This window comes from Saimiri boliviensis, chromosome 3 (genome assembly GCF_048565385.1).
Source record: "Saimiri boliviensis isolate mSaiBol1 chromosome 3, mSaiBol1.pri, whole genome shotgun sequence".
NCBI lineage: Eukaryota > Metazoa > Chordata > Mammalia > Primates > Cebidae > Saimiri > Saimiri boliviensis.
This window is the reverse complement of record NC_133451.1, coordinates 48,738,795-48,766,173: the sequence shown is the minus strand read 5'-3', so window position 1 is coordinate 48,766,173 and position 27,379 is coordinate 48,738,795. Positions and strand designations below refer to the sequence as shown.

The following is a 27,379-nucleotide window of genomic DNA, read 5'->3' as shown; positions in this document are numbered from 1 at the left end:
GCAGACGTTTTGTCTAGGTCCAGTTAGAAATCATGCATCTTTGGGTTTCTTTCTTCATCAGCTTCTTCAACTTTTATTGCATACAGAATTCCAGCATATCTGTGACAAGGTAATGGTACCTAGAGGCTCTGTGGTTGCTTGGAGACCTATTGGCATCTCAAGGTTATGTTAACATCCATCTGCCTTCTACAGTCTCCCTCAAAACCTCAACTTACTGTGCTAGCTGTTATTTGTTGAGAAGAATGTGACTCAGGTTATTTTAATTGTCAGTTGTAAAAGAAAATCCAACTGAATGAATCATATTCGTTGGTTCACAAAACCCAACCATCCAAGGCCATCCAGCTTCAGGTATAATTGGATTCAGATGCTCAGACAGTGTTATCAAGACTCCATATTCCTTTACCTCTGCAAGTGCTTTTCTGTGTAATATGTCCTGTTATGTCTTGTGTAATTGAAGAAGGTGTGGCAATGTGATTTAATTTTGCCAACATTATTTATTTAATGGCCCCCTCTTCCTACCATGGCAAAAATTGAAGCATATATCAAGATGGGGTGGGCCTTCAGCAGCTTAGATGCATGAGTGACTTCAATGAACAGAGCTTCCCTGCTTGTCCATATGGTCATTTAATGTAAAGGAGAATTTTTGTTTCACTAAGTCACAGAGGTTTTAACATTTTATTATAATCCTTTCTATCCTGACTAATATACATCCTTCATCTTCATATACAAGTGAAAACAAAAGGAATTTCTCTTCTGGTTGCTCAAATAAGTGTCCTGGTATTAACTCTGAATAGCTATGGTTAATGATGTTCCCATCTCTGAACCAATCCTGTGTTCTGATTGGCCAGGTCAAGGTCACATCTTTATCCTTGAGGCAGAGGGGAAATAAGCCCATCCAGTGATCATGGACAGAGTAAAAGAGATGTAGGTACCCAAAAGAAAAAGTGATACCAGAAAAATGGAGGATGAGTGCTAGGCAGATCAAAACATCGTATGTCTTCTATACAATAAGAAGTAGTGAAAAATTTCTGCAGTATTTTATTTTTATTCTGGAACAGGCACCCCATTGTTAACCCTTTTAGAAGGTCAGTGTCTTTCCACATCTATTGAAGAAGAGAGTTTTATGGTCTTCTTTATTGCCATACGATAAATAGATATGTCAGGAAAAAATTATAAATTTGAAGCCTAAAGTAGAAAAACCATGTCAGCCCATATCCAATTGTCAGTAATAAAGTAAAAGATTAAAATACTAATGTGATTGCCTTTCCTTTTCTCAAGTTTCTTCCATATCACCCAAATTTCAGCCTTTTTTCAGCTTTAGGGAAGATACCTCCAATGAGAAGACAGGAATGCCTTCTCTCTCTTTGTATTCTTACAGCAGTTGATCTGTCTCCAACTGGCATTAATTCTGCCTTCTAGAACTCAAGATGAAAGCAAATTTTGTACCACTTCCATGTGTGTGGAAGCTTCTAGGATGGACCTGGAACTGAGTAAAGAACAGGTTCTCACTGTACATTTTTTAAAATTTAAAGATACCCTGACCCAGTCTTTTTTCTTTGGGTTAATCTTATGTTCTTTCAGTTTTTTTCTTGAATATTGTGTTTCTAAATCTCCTAACTGTACTGTTTTCTCCTTCTTGTGCTCCAATTTGTCTATGTATCTAATTTGCTTTCATTTGTAAAAATTCAGTTATAATCTCTGTCTTCTGTGTGTGTAGACCATTTATATTTATTGTAACTATTGAAATGTTTGGATTTAGATCTACCATTTTATAATTTGTCTTCTGATTATATTTTCTAATTTTCATTATTCTGTTTTCCTTTTCCTGCCTTCTTTGGAGTTATTTAAACATTTTGTTAATGCTCCATTTAAAACATATCATGTTTGCCTATTTCTGTTGTATAGCGTTGTTAGAGGTTGCTCTAGGGATTAGAATATACATACTCAACACGGTCTATTTACAGTCAATATTTTACTACTTCAAGTGGAATATGGAAACATTACTCATGTATATCTAACTCTCCTTATACTATAGTTCTCTCATATGCTACATTTATATACATTAAAAACTCTGTTAGATAATGTGATAATTTTCAATTTCCATTTTTAAAACTATGTCTGTTTTTCTTCCTTTATTTCTGATGTTCCAGGTTTTCTTCTGATATAATTTCTCTTCTATCTGAAGAACTTCCTATAACAATCTCTTAATTTTCTTTCATCTGAAAATAGCTACACCACCTTCAATCCTGAAAAATGTCTTCACTGAATGTATTTCTTTTCTTTTAACCTTTAAAAAATGTTGTTCTACTTCGTTCTGGCCTCCAACAGGTTCTGATGGGAAATCCATGCTTATTCAAATCAAATTTCTAGCTTTGGGCTGTATTGAGTACAGGCTGGGAGGAAAACAAGAAGAATGGTATACTCATCAGCAGGATACTGAGACTTCAAAGTATGGTCTTTTGCATTCTGGGGTCATGTACTCTGCCCCGCTTTTCTTTCTAACTGCATTCAGTGGAGGAGAAAAGGTGGAGTATGGTAACCTCACTGTACCCAGAACCTCCCTGTTCATCTGTTTTGGAGATACGTAGTTCAGCAGAAGCTGCTAACCTCCCTTTTATGTTAATACTCTGTGTGGTCTGTGTGCATATTTGTGTGTATTGAACAAAAACTAACATTGTGCTAACTATGTGCCAAGCATAGTTTTAGGTGCAGTTAACTCATTTAATTCTCATGACAGACCCATGAGGTATGTACAATTCTTATCCCATACTTTACAGATGAAGAAATTAAAGAAATGAAACTTTAAGTAATTCAGCCAAGGTCACATAGCTAGTAAATTGTGGAGCCAGGATTCGAATCCTCAGGGAATCTGGTTTCAGAGTCTGGCTCCTAACCATTATACTAAGCTGCCTTTAATGAACTGTGATTACGTAATAATTATACTAAAAACAACAATGAGAAGAAATAATGCCTCATTGTTATTGACCACTTTCTATATCTTTGTTTTATACTTTGTTTTATAGCCACTTTATACACATTATCCAATAATAAATATGCTCATTTTTCCAGTTTTTATTGAGAGTTATGTCAGGTACTGTGCTGGATGCTAAGGTTCCAAAAGTGAATAAGACCAAACTTGCCCAGGTGGAGGCTACATTCTAGTAGGAGGAGGTCATGAAACAAATAACTCACATATACTTTGTTACTGCAGTTGTGAAAACTGTCACAGAGAAGACTCTTAGTTGGAAGAACATTCTAGTGGAGTTCTTTCTTTCCTTCCTTTCTTCTTTCCTTCCTTCCTTCCTGTTCCTTCCTTTCAGTTTCTTCCTTCCTTCCTGTTCCTTCCTTCCAGTTATTTCCTTCCTTTCCTCCCTCCCTCCTTCCCTCCCTCCTTCCTTTCTTCCTTCCTTCCTTCCTTCCTTCGTTCCCTCCCTCCCTCCCTCCTTCCTTCCTGCCTTCCTTCCTTCCTTCCTTTCTTCCTCTCTTGATGAAGTCTCACTCTGTCGCCAGGCTGGAGTAAACACGATCTTGGCTCATTGTAACCTCCACCTCCCAAGTTCAAGGGATTATCCTGCCTCAGGCTCCCAAGTAGCTGGGACTACAGGTGCATGCCACAATGCCTGGCTAATTTTTGTATTTTTACTAGAGACAGGGTTTCACCATGTTGGCCAGGATGGTCTCGATCTCTTGACCTCGTGATTCGCCCGCCTCGGCCTCCCGAAGTGTTGAGATTATAGGTGTGAGCCACCATGCCCAGCCTCTAGTGGAGTTTCTAACTTAAGTCTACCAGTCAGGGTAGGACAGATTATTTTGAAATAACAAACAACCTTGAAATTTCAGTGGCTTAAAACAATGAAAATGTATTTCTTGCTTATGCTACATGTCCATGAGAAGTAGGCTGAGAGTTCTGTTTTCTATCAGTATTTTTGTCCCCCTTTCTACAAGCGGACAGAGCTGCCGCTAACAAGCACTTGGCCCTTTTCAGAACAGGAAAAGAAGTAATACAGTAGCTTCTGCTCATATTTCACTGGCCAAACTAAGGGTCATGGTCCCTCCTAACTTACAGGGGCTAGGAAAAGTGCAGTTCTACTGTGTGCCTGAAAGAAGAAAACCAGATATATTTGAGGGGTGGCACTAAGATCTGCCAGGCTGGTCTTGAAGTCAGGAAAGGGTTTCTTAGGGGGCAATGTGTGAGTTGAATTCTGAAGCAAAAGGCAAAGGGATTGGGATGGGGAGTAGATGGAAACACAAAATGTGATTAACGTGGTAGAGAAAACGGTAACTCAAGGCCTTGTATGCCAGTTCAAAGAGTTTAGTATTCATCAGAAGAGCTATGAGAAGCCAGCAAAATGTTTTAAGTGGGAGTCATAACCAGATTTGTATTTTAGCTGGGATCCTATGGCTAGTGTGGAGAATAGATGGCGTGGGAATGGGGGTAGAGAATGCATAAGGAGATGCCAGTGAGGAAGCCATTGTCCTAATGTAGGCTAGAAAAGATGGAGGCTTAATTTAGGCTGTAATAGTTGAGAGAAGTGGGTAGAGTGAAGAAACAGGGCTTTGAGATTGATGGGATAATCCTCCAAGATCCCCTGAGGAATCTATTATTATTAGCCCCATTTTCTCAGTGAGGAAACTAGGGCTTGGAGAAATAATAGCGCTCAGCTGTTGAGTGGCAAACCAGTGATTCAAACCTGAGCCTGTTTTAAAACCTGTGTTCTTAACTATCATGGGCACATTATTCAGTCAAATGTTTTGAGAAGCATTATTTTATGTCCCTGTATTGGAGAAAGGATGCAAAGTTTTAGGGCTTCTACTTGGTGCAAAGGCATTTTGCAGATAGGCCTTTTGATGGCAGATGTCATGACTTACTGTTCTCTGCTTACCTTAGAGCCATACCAGCTACACAATAAATCCAGTTGGGTTTATATTAATGAGCTATCAAAGTTCAAAATTGTATGTAAATGCTTTCATTTACATTAATTTATGCATTAAGGCTAGAGTCTTCTGTAACGTAAGATGTTTAGATTTAGTTAAGGCACCTTAGTTTACCCGGATTCCTTCCTCACAACACTCCACTTTTCATTCTCTTTTCCCTTTGTTTTCCTCTAGGCATTCATTTGATCAAGCTTCATTTGAGTAATGTTTATTTCAAGCAGTGTATCAGAGTGATTCAGAATGTGAACCACAAAGTCCTTCTGTGAAACTCTTTTCCATTCCATCTATTGACATGAAAATCCCAGGCCTAGCTCTGTATCCACAGATTTCTGAAACTTCTCACCCTTTTTCTACCAGTCCTAAATGACCTTCATTTGCTGTCGTTTTAAGCACATTTACCTTTGGCTAACTCCCTGCTCCTCTTTGCAGTCTGTCCTCCTTGAGAATCAGGAACTCATTCTTCATACTTCTTTTGCTGTTCTCAAATGCATGTTTCATGGTGCCAAGAACGCAGTTACTCCTTAATACCCTCAGTAATAGAAGAATGAATGATATTTTATCTAAGTCTTTGTATAGCATTGATATTTCAGCATAAGCTATCAATCACAAGTGCTCTTGAAATATAGTTAGTAATAAAATTTTCAGATAATACAATCAGAAACTCAGTATATTCAAAGATGAAAATTTTTAAATGATAAAATTAGCAATGTTACTGTGGGCTTTGGGAAGAAGAAATGCAAAAATTCAGCTTACACAATTAATTACCCTTTCACTCCTCAATTATATGTCCAGAAACTATCTTAGTTTCCAGGAACGTGTGCTCCAGAATAGCTCTCCTAATCAAGTAATATTTAGGCTATGGTTTGTTGTAATTTCTACTGAAGTATCACAACGTTTTGCTTGAAAGATGACCAACTTGAAGATAAATGTAACTCAGAATAATTCAAAACAAAGTTACGACATTGAAAGAAGTGAAATTATATGTGCCAGAAAGTTCTGTAATACTATGTCTTATTATTAGTATTTCACTCTAATTCTTTTTTTATTATTATACTTTAAGTTCTGGGATACATGTGCAGAACGTGCGGGTTTGTTACATAGGTATACACGTGCCACGGTGGTTTGCCACACCCATCAACCCATCATCTACACTAGGTATTTCTCCTGATATTATCCCTCTGCTAGCCCCCCACTCCCCAGTAGGCCCCAGTGTGTGATGTTCCCCTCCCTGTGTCCATGTGTTCTCATTGTTCAACTCCCACTTATGAGTGAGAACATGCGGTGTTTGGTTTTCTGTTCTTGTGTTAGTTTGCTGAGAATGATGGTTTCCAATTTCATCCATGTCCATGCAAAGGACATGAACTAGTCCGTTTTGATGAGTTCATCCATGTCCCTGCAAACGACATGAACTCATATGCCATGGAATACTATGGCTGCATAGTATTCCATGGTGTATATGTGCTACATTTTCTTTATCCAGGCTATCATTGATGGTCATTTGGGTTGATTCCAAGTCTTTGCTATTGTGAACAGTACTGCAGTAAACATTCATGTACATATGTCTTTAGAATAGAACGGTTTATAATCCTTTGGGTATATACCCAGTAATGGGCTTGCTGAGTCAAATGGTATTTCTGGTTCTAGATCCTTGAGGAATCGCCACCCTGTCTTCCACAATGGTTGAATTAATTTACACTCCCACCAACAATGTAAAAGCGTTCTTATTTCTCCACATTCTCTCCAGCATCTGTTGTTTCCTGACTTTTTAATGATCGCCACTCTAACTGGTGTGAGATGGTATCATGATGATGAGCTTGTTTTCATATGTTTGTTGCCTGCATAAATGTCTTCTTTTGAGAAGTCTGTTCAGGTCTTTTGCCCACTTTTTGATAGGATTTGTTTTTGTTTTTGTTTTTGTTTTTGTTTTCCTGTAAATTTGTGTTCCTTATAGATTCTGGATATTAGCCCTTTGTCAGATGGATAGATTGCAAAAATATTCTCTCATTCTGTAGGTTGCCTGTTCACTTTAATGATAGTTTCTTTGGCTTTGCAGAAGCTCTTTAGTTTAATTAGATCCCATTTGTCAATTTTGGCTTTTGTTGCCATTGCTTTTGGTGTTTTAGTCATGAAGGCTTTGCCCATGCCTATGCCCTGAATGGTATTGCCTAGGTTTTCTTCTAGAGTTTTTATGGGTTCAGGTCTTATGTTTAAGTCTTTAATCCATCTTAAGTTAATGTTTGTATAAGGTGTAAGGAAGGGATCCAGTTTCAGCTTTCTGTATATGGCTAGCCAGTTTTCTCAACACCATTTATTAAATAGGGAATCCTTTCCCCGTTGCTTGTTTTTGTCAGGTTTGTCAAAGATCAGATGGTTTTAGATGTGTAGCGTTACTTCCAAGGCCTCTGTTCTTTGCATTGGTCTATATCTCTGTTTTGGTATTAGTTCCATGTTGTTTTGGTTATTGTAGCTTTGCAGTATAGTTTGAAGTCAGGTAGTGTGATACCTCCAGCTTTGTTCTTTTTGCTTAGAATTTTCTTGGCTATATGGGTTCTTTTTTGGTTCCATATGAAATTTAAAGTAGTTTTTTCTAATTCTGTGAAGAAAGTCAGTGGTAGATTGATGGGGGTAGCATTGAATCTATAAATTACTTTGAGTAGTATGGCCATTTTCATGATATTGATTCTTCCTAACTGTGAGCATGGAATGTTTTTCCATCTGTTTGTGTCCTCTCTTATTTCCTTGAGCAGTGGTTTGTAGTCCTCCTTGAAGAGGTCCTTCCCATCGGTTGTGAGTTGTATTCCTAGGTATTTTATTCTCTTTGTAGCAATTGTGAATGGGAGTTCACTCATGATTTGGCTCTCTGTTTGTCTGTTATTGATGTATAGGAATACTTGTGATTTTTGAACATTGATTTTGTATCCTGAGACTTTGCTGAAGTTGCTTATTAGCTTAGGGATATTTTGGGCTGAGACTGTGGGGTTTTTTAAAGGTACAGTCAGATCATCTGCTGAAAGAGCAGCTTTTTAATGTAATAGATGATCTGGGTACAGAAGTCATAGGTTTCTCTTCCTATGATAAAAATGTTCAGCAAATGTAAATTAAATAGCATCCCAGAGGCAGTAAAATCTCATTGTACTGAAACATGTACAAATTAAGTCTACCTTGGTTTAAAATGATTTAGAAATTATGACGGAACATTCCCATAAAATTATTTACATATAAGAATTCAAGCAATTTGTTAAAGAATCAGTATTAGGCCTCAGTTCAAACAAATTAATATTATCATCATTCCATTCAACTTAATACACTTAGCCACTATAAGGAAAGTAACTGTAACCTCCCTTCATGAAATACCACTAGCAATATTAAGAATCCAAACCTGTCAAAGGGCAGGGTATTACAGCATTTGCCTCACGAATGAAAACGCCCAATAATTTCAATTTAATTTTTCTAGCTAGAACAAGATCCAAACATGGGAAGTTTTTTTTTTTTTCTTTCTTTGCTTTTGAGGCTTTAATGCCCCTTTGGTTTTCTGAGCAAGCTGAATACATTCCATGATAAATATCACCACTGGACAAAGGATCTAAATATTGAGATTTTTACTAAATCAAGGTTTTGAGTTAGCACAATGTTCCTACTAAGTCATGTTTCAATTAGTACATTTTTCCAGTGACAGGGGAAAAAAAGACAAGGATTAATATGTCCTATAAAGAATGGTGAAATATTCCTAAAGCTGTATATTTATGAAGAAAAGATTATTGTCCCTCTTTATGCATATGTAGAACTTGTTTTAGCCACTATCGTGGAAGAGTTTCAGTGTTGAGGTCTACATTTCAGAATGTCCGCATTTCTCTACATTAAGTTTAGCTATTTATCCTATCCAGAATTGTAACCACAGACATTGAGACGTAACTCTCAGATCTGAAAATGTGTTTATTTTTTTCCAAAATGCATTCCAGGAAGGTTAAAAAGCAACACCAGAGGGCAGAGGTGCAGAACTGGATGTAGTCATTCAAAGCATTCAAGTCGGAATATCGTAATATAAATATCCAAATGTCCCTTTAGATTATGGATTGAATGCCCATTTAGATTACAGATTGGTTTCATTTGATATGTCTTCTCATCAGTTTCAACTTCATAAGACTCCATAACTTCTTGGATGGCCTCATCACCATCACACAGATAAACATCAATTCCAGCACCCTTTATTCCAATGTTATCTCTTATGTATTCAAAACAAAACATATAAGTCATTCCTAACTGATTTGAGCTTTACAGCATTTTCCTAGACAGGAAGGGGAAAAACAGTTAACATTTAAAAGTCATGAAAGCTTTTTCCTTGGTTAATTACATTAAACAGTTTGCCTTTGATCAAATTCCTTCTTTTTAAAACATGGATAAAAGTATTACATGGGTCCACTGTTAAATCAGGCAATATGTTTCAAATTAATTCTGTTACATTTTCCAACAAAACTTAGAAAATGCAGGTGTTGAGGTGGCTTTGGACGAAGGTTAATAGTCATCTCTTCTGCTGACAACTTCTTTACATGTTGGACGCAACAGTATGGTATGTTCAAATTGCACTGTTATTTGATCCTTTAATGTCACATAATGGTGGATGTGAATCTACAATGGGCAAATCACACAGATTCTTCAGAGCCATCAAATATTTACTTTCTCCCAAGCGATCTAGCCATCTGTGACAGAAGGCAAGGGTGCCAGATTTTTCATTGATGACATTTAACAAGTGTTTTGTTCTTGGAAGCCTTATTGGCACTTGTCCAACATCAAAAATTTTTCATGTAATGGGAACATTCCATATCATTATGAACAACACCTATTCCTGTACTACCAAAGGTTTCAATTGCACATACTTCTCCTTCCTCCATTCTTGTTGCTGCCCCTCCTTTCACAATCAACACTGTTTTCCCAGTATGTATTCTGTATTACCCAATTGAATGCCCATTTAGATCATGGATTGGTTTCACCTGATATGTCTTTCCATCTATTTCAAGTTCATAGGACTCCATAACTTCCAGGATGGCCTCACCAACATCACACAGACAAACATCAATTCCAGCACACTTTATTCCAGTGTTATTAACATCTTTTACAGCTTTTAATAATGTATCATATTTGGGATTAAAAATGACAGTAAAAGCACAGTCAACAATCCTGCCACTTATATGTATTCCAAAGTCTGTTTTACAAATGTCATCATACTGTTGATGTCACCAGCATTGGGAGTATAATCGGCAGCACAATTATTGAGAGAACATCCAGTAGGAAATGCCAGGCCTGAATTTAATCCATTCTCTTTTATTAGCTTGTGTGAACAGTCTTCCAACTTTTCACAGATTTCTGTCATTGTCATCCCAGGCTTGATCCAGCTCAGTACATTATTTTCTAAGTTGTCAATGTGCTTCTGCAGCTTCTCGAAAATCATTCCAAATCTCTTTGCTAGCCTTATCTAATGTTTTCTTTTCTTCACTTGTAGTTCTCTAAGCAGCTGTTCACCCATCTTGTGTGGGTGGCATTCACATTCTTGTCCTTTGGGAAATACACCATTAGGCTACAGGTTACATACTAGAACTGAGGGAGAGTCTGTCTGAACTTTTGGTCCTCTCTTCTTATTTTTCTTCTTTCCAGTTGCTTCATCTCCGTCGCCATTTATCATCTTCATCTCTTTCTTTATCTTTCAATGCCTGTCTTTCCAGCTCTCTTGGTCCTTCATCCACTGAGGCTTCTGATTCTTTATCAGGTTCCTGTCGCCCTGCTGCAGGAGCCCCTGTGCTCTTCTTCTTCTGTCTTTTCATCTTGGCTGCTTCCTCAGCCATTGAGGCAGCTCCCTGTTTCCTGTCATCTGCCAGGTGGCCATTCAGGTGTCTCCTGGAGGCCACTACCTCCTCCACACCTTCCATGTTGCCTGAGAAACTGCCTTGAGTGAATGTCTTAATCCTGAATTCTAATTTGATTGCACTGTGGTCTGAGACTGTTCGCTAGATTTCCATTCTTTTGCATTTGCTGAGGAGTGTTTTACTTCCAGTTATGTGGTCAATTTTAGTGTAAGTGTGATGTGGTGAGAAGAATGTATATTCTGTGGATTTGGGGTGGAGAGTTCTATAGATGTCTGTTAGGTCTGCTTGGTCCAGATCTGAGTTCAAGTCCTGAATATCCTTGTTAATTTTCTGTCTCATTGATCTTTCTAATATTGACAGTGGGGTGTTAACATCTCCCACTATTATTGTGTGGGAGTCTAAGTCTCTCCCTAGGTCTATAAGGATTTGTTTTATGAATCTGGGTGCTCCTATATTGGGTGCATACATATTCAGGATAGTAAACTCTTCTTGTTGTGTTGATCCCTTTACCATTATGTAATGCCCTTCTTTGTCTTTTTTGATCTTTGTTGGTTTAAAGTCTGTTTTATCAGAGACTAGGATTGTAACCCCTGCTTTTTTTTTTTACTTTCCATTTGCTTGGCAAATACTCCTCCATCCCTTTATTTTGATCCTATGTGTGTCTTAGCATTTGAGATGGGTCTCCTGAATACAGCACACCAATGGGTCTTGACTCTATCCAATTTGCCAGTCTGTGTCTTTTCATAGGGGCATTTAGCTCATTTACATTTAAGGATAATACTATTATGTGTGAATCTGATCCTGTCATCATGATGTTAGCTGGTTATTTTGTCTGTTAATTGATGCAGTTTCTTCTAATTGATGGTCTTTACAATTTGGTATGTTTTTGCGGTGGCTAGTACTGGTTTTTCCTTTCCATATTTAGTGCTTCCTTCAGGAGCTTCTTATAAGGCAGGTCTGGTGGTGACAAAATCTCTCAGCATTTACTTGTCTGTAAAGGATTTTATTTCTCTTTTGCTTCTGAAGCTTAGTTTGGCTGGATATAAAATTCTGGGCTAAAAATTCTTTTCTTTAAGAATGTCAAATATTGGCCCCCATTCTCTTCTGCCTGTAGGGTTTCTGCCAAGAGATTCACTGTGAGTCTGATGGGCTTCCCTTGATGGGTAACCCGACCTTTCTCTCTGGCTGCCCTTAAAATTTTTTCCTTCATTTCAAACTTGGTGAATCTGATGATTATGTGTCTTGGGGTTGCTCTTCTTGAGGAATATATTTGTGGTGTTCTCTGTATTTCCTTAATTTGAATGTTGGCCTGTCTTGCTTGGTTGGGGAAGTTCTCCTGGATAATATCCTGAAAAGTGTTTTCCAACTTGGTTCCATTCTCCCTGTCACTTTCAGGTATACCAATCAAATGTAGGTTTTGTCTTTTCACATAGCCTTATATTTCTTGAAGATTTTGTTCATTTCTTTTTATTCTTTTTTCTCTAATCTTGTCTTCATGCTTTATTTCATTAAGTTGTTCTTCAATCTCTGATATCCTTTCTTCTGCTCAATCGATTTGGCTATTGATTCTTGCGTATGCTTCATGAAGTTCTTGTGCTGTGTTTTTCAGCTCTATCAGGTCATTTATGTTCTTCTCTAAACTGGTTATTCTAGTTAGCAATTCCTCTAACCATTTTTCAAGGTTCTTAGCTTCCTTGCATTGGGTTAGAACATGCTCCTTCAGCTCAGAGGACTTTGTTATTACCCATCTTCTGAAGTCTACTTCTGTCAGTTCATCAAACTCACTCTCCATCCAGTTTTGTTTCCTTGGTGGCAAGGAGTTGTGATCCTTTGGAGGAGAAGAGGCATTCTGGTTTTGGGAATTTTCAGCCTTTTTGAACTGGTTTGTCTTCATCTTCATGGATTTATATGCCTTTGGTCTTTGATATCAGTAACCTTCAGATGGAGTTTTTGTGTGGATATCCTTTTTGTTGATGTTGATGCTATTTTTTTCTGTTTATTAGTTTTCCTTCTTAACAGTTAGGGACCTCTGCTGCAGGTATGCCAGAGTTTGCTGGAGGGCCACTCCAGGCCCTGTTTGCCTGGGTATCACCAGTGGAGGCTGCAGAACAGCAAAGATTGCTGCTTGTTCCTTCCTCTGGAAGCTTCATCCCAGAGGAGCACCTGCCGGATGCCAGATGGAGCTCTTCTGAATGAGGTGACCATTGACCCTTGCTGGGAGGTGTCTCCCAGCCAGGAGGCATGGGGGTCAGGGATCCACTTGAGGAGGCAGTCCATCCCTTAGCAGAACTCGAGTGCTGTGCTGGGAGATCTACTGCTCTCTTCAAAACCAGTGGGCAGGAACGTTTAAGTCTGCTGAAGCTGCAGCCACAGCCACTCTTTCCCCCAGGTGCTCTGTTCCAGGGAGATGGGAGTTTGATCTATAAGCCCCTGACTGGGGCTGCTGCCTTTCTTTCAGAGATGCCCTGCCCAGAGAAGAGGAATCTAGAGAGGCAGTCTCGCTACAGTGGCTTTGGGTCCCTGCAGTGGACTCCACCCAGTTCGAACTTCCTGGTGACTTCGTTTACACTGTGTGGAGAAAACTGCCTACTCAAGCCTTAGTAATTGTGATGCCCCTCTTTCCACCAAGCTTGAGCATCCCTTGTCAACTTCAGACTGCTGTGCTGGCATTGAGAATTTCAAGCCAGTGGATCTTAGCTTGCTGGGCTCCATAGGGGTGGGATCTGCTGAGCTAGAACACTTGGCTTCCAGGCTTTACCCCCCTTTCCAGGGGAGTTATCGGTTCTGTCTTACTGGCATTCCAGGTGCCACTGGGGTATGAAAACAAAAAAACAAAAAAAGAAAACTCTTGCACCTAGCTCAGTGTCTGCCCAAATGGCCACCCAGTTTTGTGCTAGAAACCCGGGGCCCTGGTGGTGTAGGTACCCAAGGGAATCTCCTGGTCTGCCGGTTGCAAAGACCGTGGAAAAGTGTAGTATCTTGGCTATAGTACACTGATCCCCATGGCACAATCCCTCTCGGCTTCCCTTGGCTAGGGAAGGGAGTTAGCAATTCCTTGTGGTTCCTGGGTGAGGCGATGCCCCACCCTGCTTTGGCCTGTCCTCCGTGGGCTGCACCCACCATCTAACCAGTCCCAATGAGATGAGCAGGGTACCTCAGTTGGAAATGTAGAAATCACCCACCTGTATTGATCTCACTGGGAGCTGCAGACCACGGTTGTTACTATTTGGTCATCTTGCCAGCCACTCGAATTCTTCTTTTAGCACCAGATCTCTTAATTAGGCTGTGCTTATCACTCCATGAGCTGTGGAGAATGGAACTGTGAGGAAATGTCAGATCATCTGTGTTATGTGATGATATTCTGCAGTAACGATTAGCACAAGCTCTGCAGCTGGCATGGATTTTGTTTTCTTTAAATAAACTTTGTTTTTTAGAATACTTTTACATTTACAGAATAATTCAAAGCTAATCCAGAATTTCCATATATCACGAATCCAATTTTCCCTGTCATTAACATCTTACATTAGTATGGTACATTTACAAGTAGCAATACAATATTATTATCTAAAGTGTGGACTTTTTAAAGATTTCCTTAGTTTCTACGTAATATCCTCATTCTGTTCTAGGATGCCATTCAGGATGCCATATTACATTTATTCATCATGTCGTCTTAGGCTTCTCATGGCTATGTCAAGTTCTTAGACTTTACTTATTTTTGGTGACTGTGACAGTATTGAGGGGCACTCACTATTCAGCATTTTGTAGGCCCTTAGCTGTGATGAGTCTGATATCTTTCTCATTATTAGATTGGTAGTATAAATTTTAGGGAGGAAGACTACAAAGGTAAATTGTCATTTTCATCGCATTGTATCAAGAACACATACCATCAACATGTTGATGTTTATCACCAGGCTAAAGAAGTACTTTTCAGGTTTCACTACTGCACATTTCGAGTTGCACCTGTATCATATACTAGAATCATTTCCTTCTGTGGTCAGGTGTCTTATGGACTTGCTGTTCTGTTTCATTGTTTTGCATGTGTACTCCTGTTCCAGGACCACACCATTTTAGTTATACAAATTTTGTGGTGGGTTTTAATATCTGATATGTCTGTTATCTTCTCACAACTCTTTCCTTTCATTGTTTTTCTTGATATTCGTGTTTGGCTATTGTTTTACATGAAATTCATGTGTAGTAAAGTTCATTTGTTTATTTCCCAGGGGATAAAATGCTTATTGGTTTTTTTATTTGTATGTCACAAAATTTATAAATTGACTTAGTGAGTACAAACATCTTTGATGATATTGAGACCTCCTAATCAAGAACCAAGAATATCTTTTCATTTGTTCAAGTCTACATTTGTGTTTTGCAGGAGAGTTTTATTAAAGTGTTGCTCCTATAGGTTTGAAACATTTAGAGTTGATTTCCAAGTATTATCTCTTTTTTCTGTTGTTATTGCAAATGACGTTTTCTCTAACAATATATCTTATAACTACAACCGGTGGTTTTTAAAGTTCTGATTAAAAGCACTACCTACTGCATTTTTTTTTCCATTTGAAACAACTATCTCAGTACAGCCAGACTGCGTGTTATGCATCAAAGATATTTCGTCCATGAGTAATTTCCTCTGTATCAGGAGATAAATTTTAACCGTCACACATATACTGTTATCTAGAATCAACTGGAACCCTTCATGATCTTGAATTTAAAAGGTCAGCTATTATCAAGTGAGAATATCATTCTGAAAACTCTGAGGTGCTCTTTGAATCAAAGAGAGTCAAAGAGGCAAAGAACAGGACCAGAGAGAGGCCCCAATCTCCTTAGCATTACATCAGCATTTGGAAGTGCAGCTCTTTGACTAGGTTTGTGCACAGCATAGGAGTGCCTGTTGCAGATCCATAAGGCCACTGGTCCTGAGTTTCTGTAAGCCAGTTCTCTTTATAATGCATGAAAGCTGAAGTGTGTTAAGTATGTTACCATACAGAAAGTGTTGGTAGTTTCTTCTCTGTCCATGGGAGCTGCAGTGTTTCATGTAGTCTTTGTGTTTGACATTTTCTGTCTCCATCGAGGCATTTAAAGTTGTGCCAGAAATGGATATCTGTTTTTTTTATACTTAATCTCTCAGCTGTGGTTTTGCATGATTCATTCAAAAACATAGTTTGTGGGTCTTGGTGATTATTTATGCAAAAGTTCTGGGTATCTACATAGTCATGAGATTATAATGAAATTAAAACCATTTTTTACAATTTACTTGTAACAGTGGTTATATCTTACATTCACTACAAAAGAGACACTGAAAAATACTTAAAGAAAAATTTCAGGACCCAGAATAATGCTGAAGTAAAGCCAGAAATTCAGTTTCTATAATCTTGACCACTTACTGAGTTTGGGCTGATTCCATAGGGAGCCTTATGTCTCTCTGTTCATTCTTTCCTCATCCAGATTTTATTCTCATAGTATGCTTTGTTGGAGTAGTTATAAAAGCGATTTTTTAATAATAAGAATTTGTAATGTAGTCCTAACGACCTTTCAATACCTAATTTAATAAAGTGATGAAATTTTGCCATCTAGCATGGATAGGAAGTGGTTCTTTTGGCTAATTAAATAATCACATTATGAAACCATTTCTGTCCCTTCATTCACATATGCACACATGCATGTGTACACATTTATTTTTTGTTTGTATAATTTACTTAGTATTTCATAACTAGGATGGTACTTCTGATTAATGACCTCAGGACCATCATCAGGAATGCTGATATTTTTATTATGTAATAAATAATAATACTAAATAATATTTGTCATACATTTCTATGTTAGACACTATTTTAAACAATGTATTTATTCTTCTCAGAAGCCCTAGTAAGTAGTAGTTGTTATTATCCTACATTGAACAGATGAGGGAACTGAGGCAGGTTAAATAACTTGCGCGAGTTCAGCCAGGTAGTAAATATTGACAATTTAATTCCTGAGCTCCTAACTGCCACATGAGTAACAATTAGCAGAAGCGAGGGTTCAGATTACTAACATGACAAGCAACAGAGTACTAATATTATTATTATTATTATTATTGTATTCTTTATCAGTTTCCTGATGTCCATTCTGATTTCCTTTTTGTTTGCTTATACCGTTATTTATTGGTATTGATGAGGCTTCTGAACTAGTTTTTCCTTTATGCTTTCTGTGTCCACTGAACTAGAATGAGGTTCAAGTCAGTGTCTTTTCCAGTATTTTATAAACTTTCACATAACTCTTACCCATAAATACTTATTTTTAAAAAAATTAAGGACAAAACCCCTCTGCTATAGTTCGGATGGTTGACTCTTCCAAACCTCATGTTGAAATTTGATCCCCAGTGTTGGAGGTGGTGTCTAATGGGAGGTGTTTGTTTGGGGAATGGGGGCAGATACCTCATGAATAGACTAATGTTCTCCTTCAGTGGGTACGAGGAGTAATTCTTGCTCTAATAGTTCCTTCTAGAGCTACTTGTTAAAAAGAGGCCGGCACCTCTCCTCAGGCTCTCTTGCTTCCTCTCTTGCAATGTGATTTCTGCACATGCTGGCTCCCCTTCCCCTTCTACCATGAATGGAAGCAGCATGAGGCCCTCACCAGAAGCCAAGCAGATGCTGGCGCCATGCGTCTTGTACAACCTGCAGAACCATGAGCAAAATAAACCTCTTTTCTTGATAAATTACCCAGCCTCAGATATCCCTTTATAGCAACACAAAGTGGACTAAGATGCCCTCAAAAGATTACTACCCATTAGAGGATAGTTAATGAGGAAATGGGCTAATCATTGTGTGCTAGGTGGGCACAAGTTAAGAGGAATGTAGTGATAACTTACTCTTTTCTCTTTCAACTCTCGGCTTTGTGAAATTTTATGATCTCATGTGGGAAAAAGAGACTGTAGAAGTAGTTCTATAGATATCCTTCGTGAGTTGGAAAACTGGTGAAGACTTGTAATTGCTTACTGTTTGTATATTTCCAACATGAATGGTGGTGGTAGAAGTGATAGAAGCAATAGTAGTGGTACTTGTATTCATTCACTTAACAAATAGTTTTTGAATAGTTACTGAGTGCCAGACACTGTTCTGGGTGTTTGAGATAAGCCAGTGAACAAAGCAGACAATGATTCGTTACCCTTATAGAACTTAGAGTTTAGCTGGAGGAGACAGCCAATAAACAATAAACATGATTGGTCGATAGGTACATACAAAGCTAGATGAGTGATAGGGTATGTTAGAAGAATAGGTCTTTGGAAACAAGTAATATTACAGAAGTTTAAGGGAATTGATGAATCTAAAAAAAGCAATCATATAGTGGTTAAGGGAGTGAGATTGTGTGTGTGTGTGTGTGTGTGTTCATGTGTATAAGTAATCATATAGTGATTAAGGGAGTGAGATTGTGTGCGTGTGTGTGTGTTTTTGTGTATCAGTAATCATATAGTGGTTAAGGGAGTGTGTATGTGTGTATGTGATTGTGTGTATGTGTGTGTGTTCATGTGTTTAGGTAATCATATAGTGGTTAAGGGAGTCAGAGAGTGTGTGTATGTGTATGTGTTCGTGTGTATAAGTAATCATATAGTGGTTAAGGGAGTCAGAGAGTGTGTGTATGTGTTAGTGCACACACACATGTATTTAGGCAGTGTTAAACAGAGATGTCAGGGAAGAAGCTCATTGAGAAAGTGGGATTTGAAAAATGATCTTAAAGTAGTGAGGAGATAACTAAGTGGCTACCTGTGGGGAGAGCTTTCTAGAGAGAGGGAAGAGTTACAGCAGTCGCTAAAGCAGGAGTGAGTCTGGAATGTTTAAAGAACAAAATGAGCAAGAGAGGAAAATGTAGTAGCAAGTCATGAAGAGTCTTAGGTTATTTTAAGCACTTAGGTTTTAACTCTGAATGAAATGTAGAGACATTGGAGTGTGTTTAGCAGAGAAGTGACATTATCTGTCATAGATTTTTAAAGGATCACGCTGTCTACCCTGTCCAGAAGACACTGAAGAGGGGAGTAAGACTGGGAGCATGAACTCCTGCTGGGAGGCTTTTAGAGTAATGTAAGTGAGAGGGGACAGAAGCTTGAACCAGGATGGTAGTGGTGAAAGAAGTAAAGAGAGATCAGATTCTATATATATATATTGCAGATTATGCCCTAGGGATTCTCTGGAGGATTAGATGTGAGATATAAGGAAAAGAACGGTATCAAAGATTGCTCTTTAAGGTTTTTGACTTGAGCAGCTAGAGGGATTGGAGTTCAAGTCAGCTGGAATAGGGGAGGCTCTGTGCGAGCTGGTTTTTAAGGGAAGAACCTAAGTTCGCTTCAGGGCATGCTGACTTTAACACATCTATTGAACATCCAAGGCAAAAATTCAAGAGCTGTTGGAATGTAGACATTATTCAACGCCATGAGACAATGATATCACTAAGGGATTGAATAGAGTTAGAGAAGGAAACAAGATCCAAAACTAATGTTCAATAGCCGGGAAGAAGAGAGCAACCAGGAATGGAAATTGAGAAGGAGCAACCGATGAAGGAAGTTGGAGGAAAATTAATAGAATATGTATCTCTTTCTTTCTTTCTTTCTTTCTTTCTTTCTTTCTTTCTTTCTTTCTTTCTTTCTTTCTTTCTTTCTTTTTCTTTCTTTCTTTCTTTCTTTCTTTCTTTCTTTCTTTCTTTCTTTCTTTCTTTCTTTCTTTCTTTTTTCTTTTTGAGACAAAGTCTCATTCTGTCACCCAGGCTGGAGTGCAGTGGTGTGATCTTAGCTCACTGCAACCCCTGCCTCCCAAGTTCAAATGATTCTCCTGCCTCAGCCTCCCAAGTAGCTGGGATTACAGGTGCCTGCCACCACGCCTGGCTAATTTTTGTATTTTTAGTAGAGATAGGATTTCACCAGGTCTCGAACTTCTGACCTAAATGATCCGCCCATCTCGGCCTCCCAAAGTGTTGGGATTACAGGCATGAGCCACCGCACCTGGCCAGAATATGTATCTTAAAAGCCAAGTAAAAGTATATCAACCATGCTAATAGGACAAGTAAGATGAGGACTGAGTTTTGACCATTGTATTTTGTGACATAGAATTTATTCATGACAAATGCAATAGCAGCTTCAGTGGAGTGAAGGAGTGAAAGCTTTGTTGGAGTGAGTTTAAGAGAATAAAAGAGGAATTTGCGACAGTGACTGTGGACGACTCTTTGCAAGACTTATGCTGTAAAGGAGACCCAGAAAATAGTGTGGTTGCTGAAGGGACAAATGGAGTCAGAGATTTTTTTTTTTTAAGAAAGAAGAAATAAAAGCGTATTTGTTCTCTGATGAAAATGGTCCAACAGAGAGTAGAGAAACTGATGACGTTGGGAAAAAAAGAGCAGAGTTGCTGGAACTTTGTTATGGGCTGAATTGTGATCCTCCTGAAGTCATATGTTGAAGTCCTAAACCCCAGTACCTCAAAATGGAACTACATTTGGAGATAGGGTCATTAAAGAGGTTAATGATGGTTACATGAGGTCATTAGGTGGGCCCTAATCCAATGAGATTGGTATCTCATACCATCCTTATGAGATAAAGGCACAGATATACACAGAGGAAAGATCACGGGAAGACACATGGCCATCTACAAGCCAAGGAGATAGAGACTTAGAAAAACAACCCTGTCAATACCTTGATCTTGGACTTCTATACTCCAGAATTGTAAGGAAATAAATTTCTGTTGTTTAGGGCACCTGTCTGTGAATTTGTTGTGGCATCCCTAGCAAACTACTATAAGCCACATAATTGAGTAGAGGAGAGAGGGTGGAATGTAGTGCACAGTGGAGTTCTTTTTTTTTTTTTTTTTTAATCTATTTACCTCTTTTGCCTGGGTGCTGAGAGTTAATTCTTTATCCCTAATGGGAAGCAGCTCTTTTCCAGCTCAGAAAAACTCAATAGCATTATTCCTTTCTGCTATGTGTATCTATTTTAATTTTGTATCTCCTCAGTGACTCCTCTTGCAGCAATCTTCAGAGACAAAAAAGTTTCCTTTCTTGAGCCCATGGACTTAAATTTGACCAATCTGGAAGGTTTTTCTCTCATCTGTAAATGACTACAATAGCATACTGTAGTATCAAATGGTATAACACCCATTTGCATAATTGCCATCAAAATTAAACAACATGACATAGCAGTTATTAATATAAAAGTATGATCTTAGAGTCATATGATGGACCTGTGCAGTGGTGAAGATGAGAGTTTCAGTGGTTAGGCAGACTTGTGTTTGTCATCAATTCTTGGACCTAAACAAGTCCCTTTACCTAAACTTCAATTGTCTCCTCTGTAAAACAGGAATAATGATAGTGCTTATCCCATAGGGTTGGTGTGAAGACCAAAGGAAAGAATACATATGAAGCTCTGAACACAGTACTTGGCACACTTCAGTGCTCCATAATTATTAGATTTTAACTGTAAGCCCCATGAAGGCAGGGGTCTGGTCTGTTTTGTTTATAGCTGCATCTCTAGTACCTAAGATGGTACCATTGTAGTTTCACAAATATTTATTAAGTGAATGATTGGTCACTGAAGATCCGACTTGAGAATACCACTGCCATACTCAGTATCCTTTCCTTATCCCAAGTCACATCCTGTAGATATTTTCAAGCTCATTTCTTTCCTATCTGGATCTTAGCATCCCTTCTTGTACTCTGTCTTCACATATTCATTTAGCCAGCACTGACATTCTAAGGATGCAGAGTAAAGAAGACTCAGTGTCTGCCCTCAAGGAACTTGTCTGTCATATTAACAAGTATTAATAGACAAATTGCTTCCAGAAGAGGTGTTCTTTCCTGACCTTTCCTTTTCCATGCTATGTCTTTTGGCATTTTCAGTGAGTTGAATATGTGTATTTTCTAAAAATGTGGTCATATGTGATTTGAATATAATAGAAAGCCCAACTGTTTGTGAGATGTTTGTTTTGGATTTCTTATTTTTTGTTCTGTTGCCAAAATAGTTTTCACTTGTCATCCTCTTTTTGACTGGAGTCCAGTAGAACTGCAGATACAAAGCAACAGGCCACAGATGGTTGGGAAGACAGTTTTGCAATGTCCCTTGGGGCTAGTGCAATCCCACTTGCCACCCAGACATTACAGTTTCTGACAAACCTTCAAAAGCTTCTCCAGCTTGTTTTCCATTGCAAAACTATAGAGTGCTTGGAAGTCAACATATTTTATTATTACCAAAGCAAAGTTCTGGCTTGTGTAGCTCTCTGCAGAAGCAGCAAATATATCATGCCTATTGGCACAGATGTCTTTAAAATTAATTTTCTTTTAATGGTTCAGTATGTTTTGAAATGTTGCAGGGAAAATATGTTTGTATAACTTCACATCATAAGAAGTGATGGCAAGCAAAGATGTTCTATGAATTAATAATAGCATTTAGTCCAGATGTAGATTCCAAAACAAATTTAAAAATATAGAAGTTCTACAAACAGGACATCTAGAGATGGCCTTAACTTCTATCCATTGGCAAGAAATTGATTATATTTATTTTGATGCCTTTTCAAGCAACTTTTTCCTAACTTGTATAGAAAAAAATCTTGTTATCAATGCCTCATGATGAAATTAATTCATATCCTTTGACTACTAAATATTTAATTTGACTACTTCATAGTTACTTGTCTCTTTTACAAATTAAACAAAGAAATTTGATTTCTGTACCAGTAGAGAAATTGTAAGCTGATTCCACATTCAGTTATTTGTCAAATGAATAACTGTAAAAAGCCCTGCATTTTAATTTTAGTTATTTGTATCATAATGAAAATGTTCAGAAAGAAATTTTGTGATTAAAAACAGTTCAGCATAATTGGACTTCATCAAAACTAGGAAGTTTTTTTGCTTCAAAGAACACTAACAATAAAAAATGAAAAGGCAGTTAAAAGAACTGGAAAAATATTTGTAAACCATATATCAGGTAACAGTCTAGTATTCAGAATAGATAAGAAACTCTTACAACTCAACAATAAAAAGATAAACCATTTGCAAATGAGCAAAGAATTTAATAGACATTTCCCTTAGTCCATTGGAACTGCTATTACACACTACCAGAGGCTAGGTATAATAGAAAGTTATTTCTCACAGTTCTGGAGATTGGGAATTCCTAGATCAAAGTATCAGCAGATTCAGTGTCTGGTGAGGGCTTACTTCCAGGTTTATAGTCAGTGATTTCTTGCTAAGTTCTCACATGATATAAGAAGTAGGGGTGCTATCCAGAGTCTCTTTTATAACAGCACTAGTTCCATTCATAAGGGCTCTGCCCTCATGGCCTAATCACCTACCAAAGTGTCCCCTTCCTAATGCCAGCACACTGGGGATTAGTATCTCAACATATGAATTTTGGGGGACACATAGTCCATAGCATCCCACCCCTTGCCTCCCCAAATTTATGTTTTTCTCACAAGCAAAAGACATTGCATTCCAACAGTCCTCAAAATCTTGATTCATTCCAGCATCAACCCTAAAATTTAAAACCCCCAGTCTCATCTAAATATCATCTAAATCAGATATGGGTGACACTCAAGATATGATTCATCTTGAGGCAAATTGCTGTCTAGCTGTGGCCCTGTGAAACTAAATAAGCCATATGCTTCCAAAATATAGTGGTGGGACAGGCACAGAATAGATATATCCAGTCCAAAAGGGAGAAATAGCAAAGAAGAAAGGGGTAACAAATCCCACGTAAGTCCAGACTACAAGCCAAATTCCATGAGATCTTAAGGCTTGAGATAAATCTTCTTTGGCTTAATGCTCCTTTGAGGCCCATTACAGTGGGTCTCCTGCCTTCGAGAACTGCTGGGTTGGAGGCTCTGCTCCTGCATCTCTGTCAGGCAGGGCTTGGGCTCCAAGCCTTTGGGCAGTCCTGCCCTCACTATTTGGGTGGAGATGATCTAGCTAATTGTGCAATGATGGTCTTCCCTTTTGAAACCAAGGAAGGCAGCCCTGATGATCTCTGGATCATCTTTGGGGTCATTTTTCCGTTATCCTAGAGGATCATACCTGGCTTCTGTTGAGATGGCTGATCCATACTAATTTCATAGCAAATGCTTGCTTGGCCACACCTTTATTATTATCTTGTTTTGCAATATGGATAGGCTAAGAATTTTCTAAATCTTTATGCTTTGCTTCCTTTTTACCTAACAATTTCATCTTTAAGTCATTTCTTTCCTCTGCCATTTTACTATAAGCAGTTGGAAGGAACCAAGGCTCCCTTTCAACACTTCTCTTAGAAATAGTTTTGGCCAGGCACAGTGGCTCATGTCTGTAATCTCAGCGCTCTAGGGAGGCCAAGGTGGGCAGATCACCTGAGGTCAGGAGTTCAAGAACAGCCTGGCCAACATAGTGAAATCCTGTCTCTACCAAAAGTACAAAAATTAGCCAGGCATGGTGGTACATGTCTGTAATTCCAACTACTTGGAAGGCTGAGGCAGGAGAATCACTTGAACCGGGGAGGTGAGGTTGCAGTGAGCTGTGATCACACCACTACACTCTAGTCTGGGTGACAGAGTGAGACTTCATCTCAAAAACGAAAAAGAAAAGAAAGAAAAAAGAGAAAGAAAAAGAAAACGAAATAGCTTTATTTAAATATTTAATTTACTTGCTCACAAGTTCTACCTTCTACAAAACACTAAAACATGAACACAGTTCAGCCAGATTCTTTGCCTCTTTATAACAAAGATTACTTTTCTTTCAACTTTAAAAAGAATTTTATTTTTGTGGGTATATAGTTTGTGCATATTTATGAGGTAAATGAGATACTTCAATGCAGACATGCAATAAGCAACAATCACATCATGAAAAATGGGGTATCCATCTCCTCAAGCATTTATTCTTTGTGTTAGAAACAAGCCAGTCTTACTTTTCCAGCTATCTACATTATTGTTGACTATAGTCACCTGGTTGTGGTACTAGGCACCAGGTCTTATTCATTTTTTTTGCATCTTTTTTTGTACATATTAACCATCTCCCCCAACCCCCAAACCCCCATTACCCTTCCCAGCCTCTGGTAACCATCCATCTACTTTCTATCTTCGTGAATTCTATTGTTTTTATTTTTAGCACCCACAAATAAGTGAGAGCCTACAAAGTTTGTCTTTCTGTGCCTGACTTATTTCACCTGACATAATGACCTCCAGTTCCAACCATGTTGTTACAAATGACAGAATCTCATTCTTTTTTTCTGGCTGAATAGTACTCCATTGTGTATATTTGCCACATTTGCTTTATCCAGTTATCTGTTGATGGACATTTTGGTTGCTTCCAAATGTTGGGTATTGTGAACAGTGCTGCAACAAACATGCAAATGCAGATACCTCTTAACATACTGATTTCCTTTCTTTTGTGTATATACCCAGTAGTACCCACTTTTTAAATCAGGTTATTAGATATTTTTCCTATAGAGTTGTTCAAGCTCCTCATATATTGTGATTATTAATCCCTTGTCAGAAGGGTAATTTACAAATACTTTCTCCCATTTCGTAGGTTATCTCTTCAATTTGTTGATTGTTGCCTTTGCTGTCCACAGGCTTTTAAACTTGATGCAATCCTATTTGTCTATTTTTGCTTTGGTTGCCTGTGCTTGTGGGATATTTCACTCAAGACATTTTTGCCCAAATCAGTTTCCTGGAGAGTTGTCCCAGTATTTTCTTGTAATGGTTTCATAGTTTGAGGTCTTCTACTTATGTCTTTAATACATTTTGATTTTTACATATGACAAGAGATGGGAGGGGTCAAGTTTCATTCTTCTGCATGTGGATATCCAGTTTTCACCACACCATTTATTGAAGAGATTGCCTTTTCTCGAATGTATATTCTTGGCACCTGTGTCAAAAATGAGTTCACTGTAGGTGTCTGGATTTGTTTCTGATTCTCTATTCTGTTTCAATGGTCTGTTTTTATGCCAGCACCATGTTATTTTGGTTAATATAGCTCTGCAATATGATTTGAAGTCGGGTAATGTGATTCCTCCAATTTTGTTATTTTTGCACAGGGTAGCTTTGGCTATTCTGGGTCTTTTGTGGGTTCATGTAAGTTTTAGAATTGTTTGTTATATTTCTGTAAAGAATGAGATTCAGATTTTGATAGAGTTTGCATTGAATCTGTAGACTGCTTTTGGTAGTATGGACATATTAACAATAGTGATTCTTCTAGTCCATGAACAGGAAGTATCTTTTCATTTTTATGTTTCTTCTTCAATTTTCTTCATCAGCATTTTATAGTTTTTATTGTAGAGATTTTTCAGCTCCTCGGTTACTTCCTAGTTATTTAAGTGTATTTGTGGCCTTTGTAAATGGAATTACTTTTTGATTTCTTTTTCAGATTGTTCACTGTTGTATATAGAAATGCTACTGATATTTGTATGTTGGTTTTGTATACTGCACCTTTGCTGAATTTGTTTATCAGTCCTAATAGTTTTTGGTAGAGTCTTTGGGTTCTTCGAAATATAAGATGATGGCATCTGCGAACAAGGGTAATTTGACTTCTTTCTTTCCGGTTTGGATGTTCTTTATTTCTTTCTCTTGTGTGATCGCTCTAGCGAGGACTTCCAATACAACGTTGAATAACAGTGGCGAAAGCAGGTAATCCTTGTTGTGTTCTAGATCATAGAGGAAAGGCTTTCCGTTTTTTTCCCCATTCAGCATGATACCAGCTACGGGTCTGTCATATCTGACTTTTATTATGTCAAGGTACGTTCCTTCCATACTGAGTTTTTGAGGTGTTTCATCATGAAAGAATGTTGAACTTTATCAAATGATTTTTCAGCATTAGTTGAAATAATCATATGATTTTTTTCCCCTCATTATGTTGATGTGACATATCACATTGATTGATTTGCATATGTTGAACCATCTTTGCATCCCTGGGATAAGTCCTATTTGGTTATGATGAATGATCTTTTTAATATATTGTTGAATTTGGTTTGCTAGTATCTTGTTGAAGATTTTTGCATCAATATTCATCAGAGATACTGGCCTATAGTTTTCCTTTTTTGATGTGTCTTGTGTAGTTTTGGTATCAGGGTAATAGTGGCCTCATAGAATAAGATTGGGAGTAGTCCCTCCTTTTTTTTTTTTTTTTTTCTTAATAATAGCTTGAGTAGGACTGTTATTAGTTTTTCTTTAAATGTTTGTCTTCCAATTTTTAATAACATACTTCTCATTTCCATATGAGATCTCATCAGAATAGCTCTTACCATCCATGTTTCTACCAAGATTCTGTTCATAATTAAGTATTCTCTAAGAAGACTGAGGTGCTCTCTATAGTTCTTCTTTCTTTCTGTTCCCTCACCAGAACTGCCTTTGAAATATTGTTCATAGCAATATAGCCTTTTTCTAGCATGCACCTCAAAACTTTTCCAGCCTTCACCCATTACCCAGTTTCAAGGTGCTCCCACATTTTTAGATATTTGTTATAGTAGCACCCCACTCCCAATACCAAAATCTGCATTAGTCAGGGTTCTTCAGAGAAATAGAACCAATAGGATAGAAATAGAGAGAGAAAGAGAGACAGAGATTTATTACAGTGGATTGGCTTATGTAATTATAGAGGCTGAGAAATATAATCTGCTGTCTTAA

General features: G+C 38.0%; 1 protein-coding gene and 1 pseudogene across 3 annotated transcripts in view; one reads left to right on the top strand and one right to left on the bottom strand.

Annotated features, from left to right (window-relative positions):
• The window catches only part of SCFD2 (sec1 family domain containing 2), a 435,739-nt gene that overhangs the window by 215,152 nt on the left and 193,208 nt on the right, over window positions 1–27,379 (top strand). The window lies entirely within an intron of this gene.
• Window positions 9,431–10,856, bottom strand: LOC101042399 (methionine aminopeptidase 2 pseudogene; annotated as a pseudogene).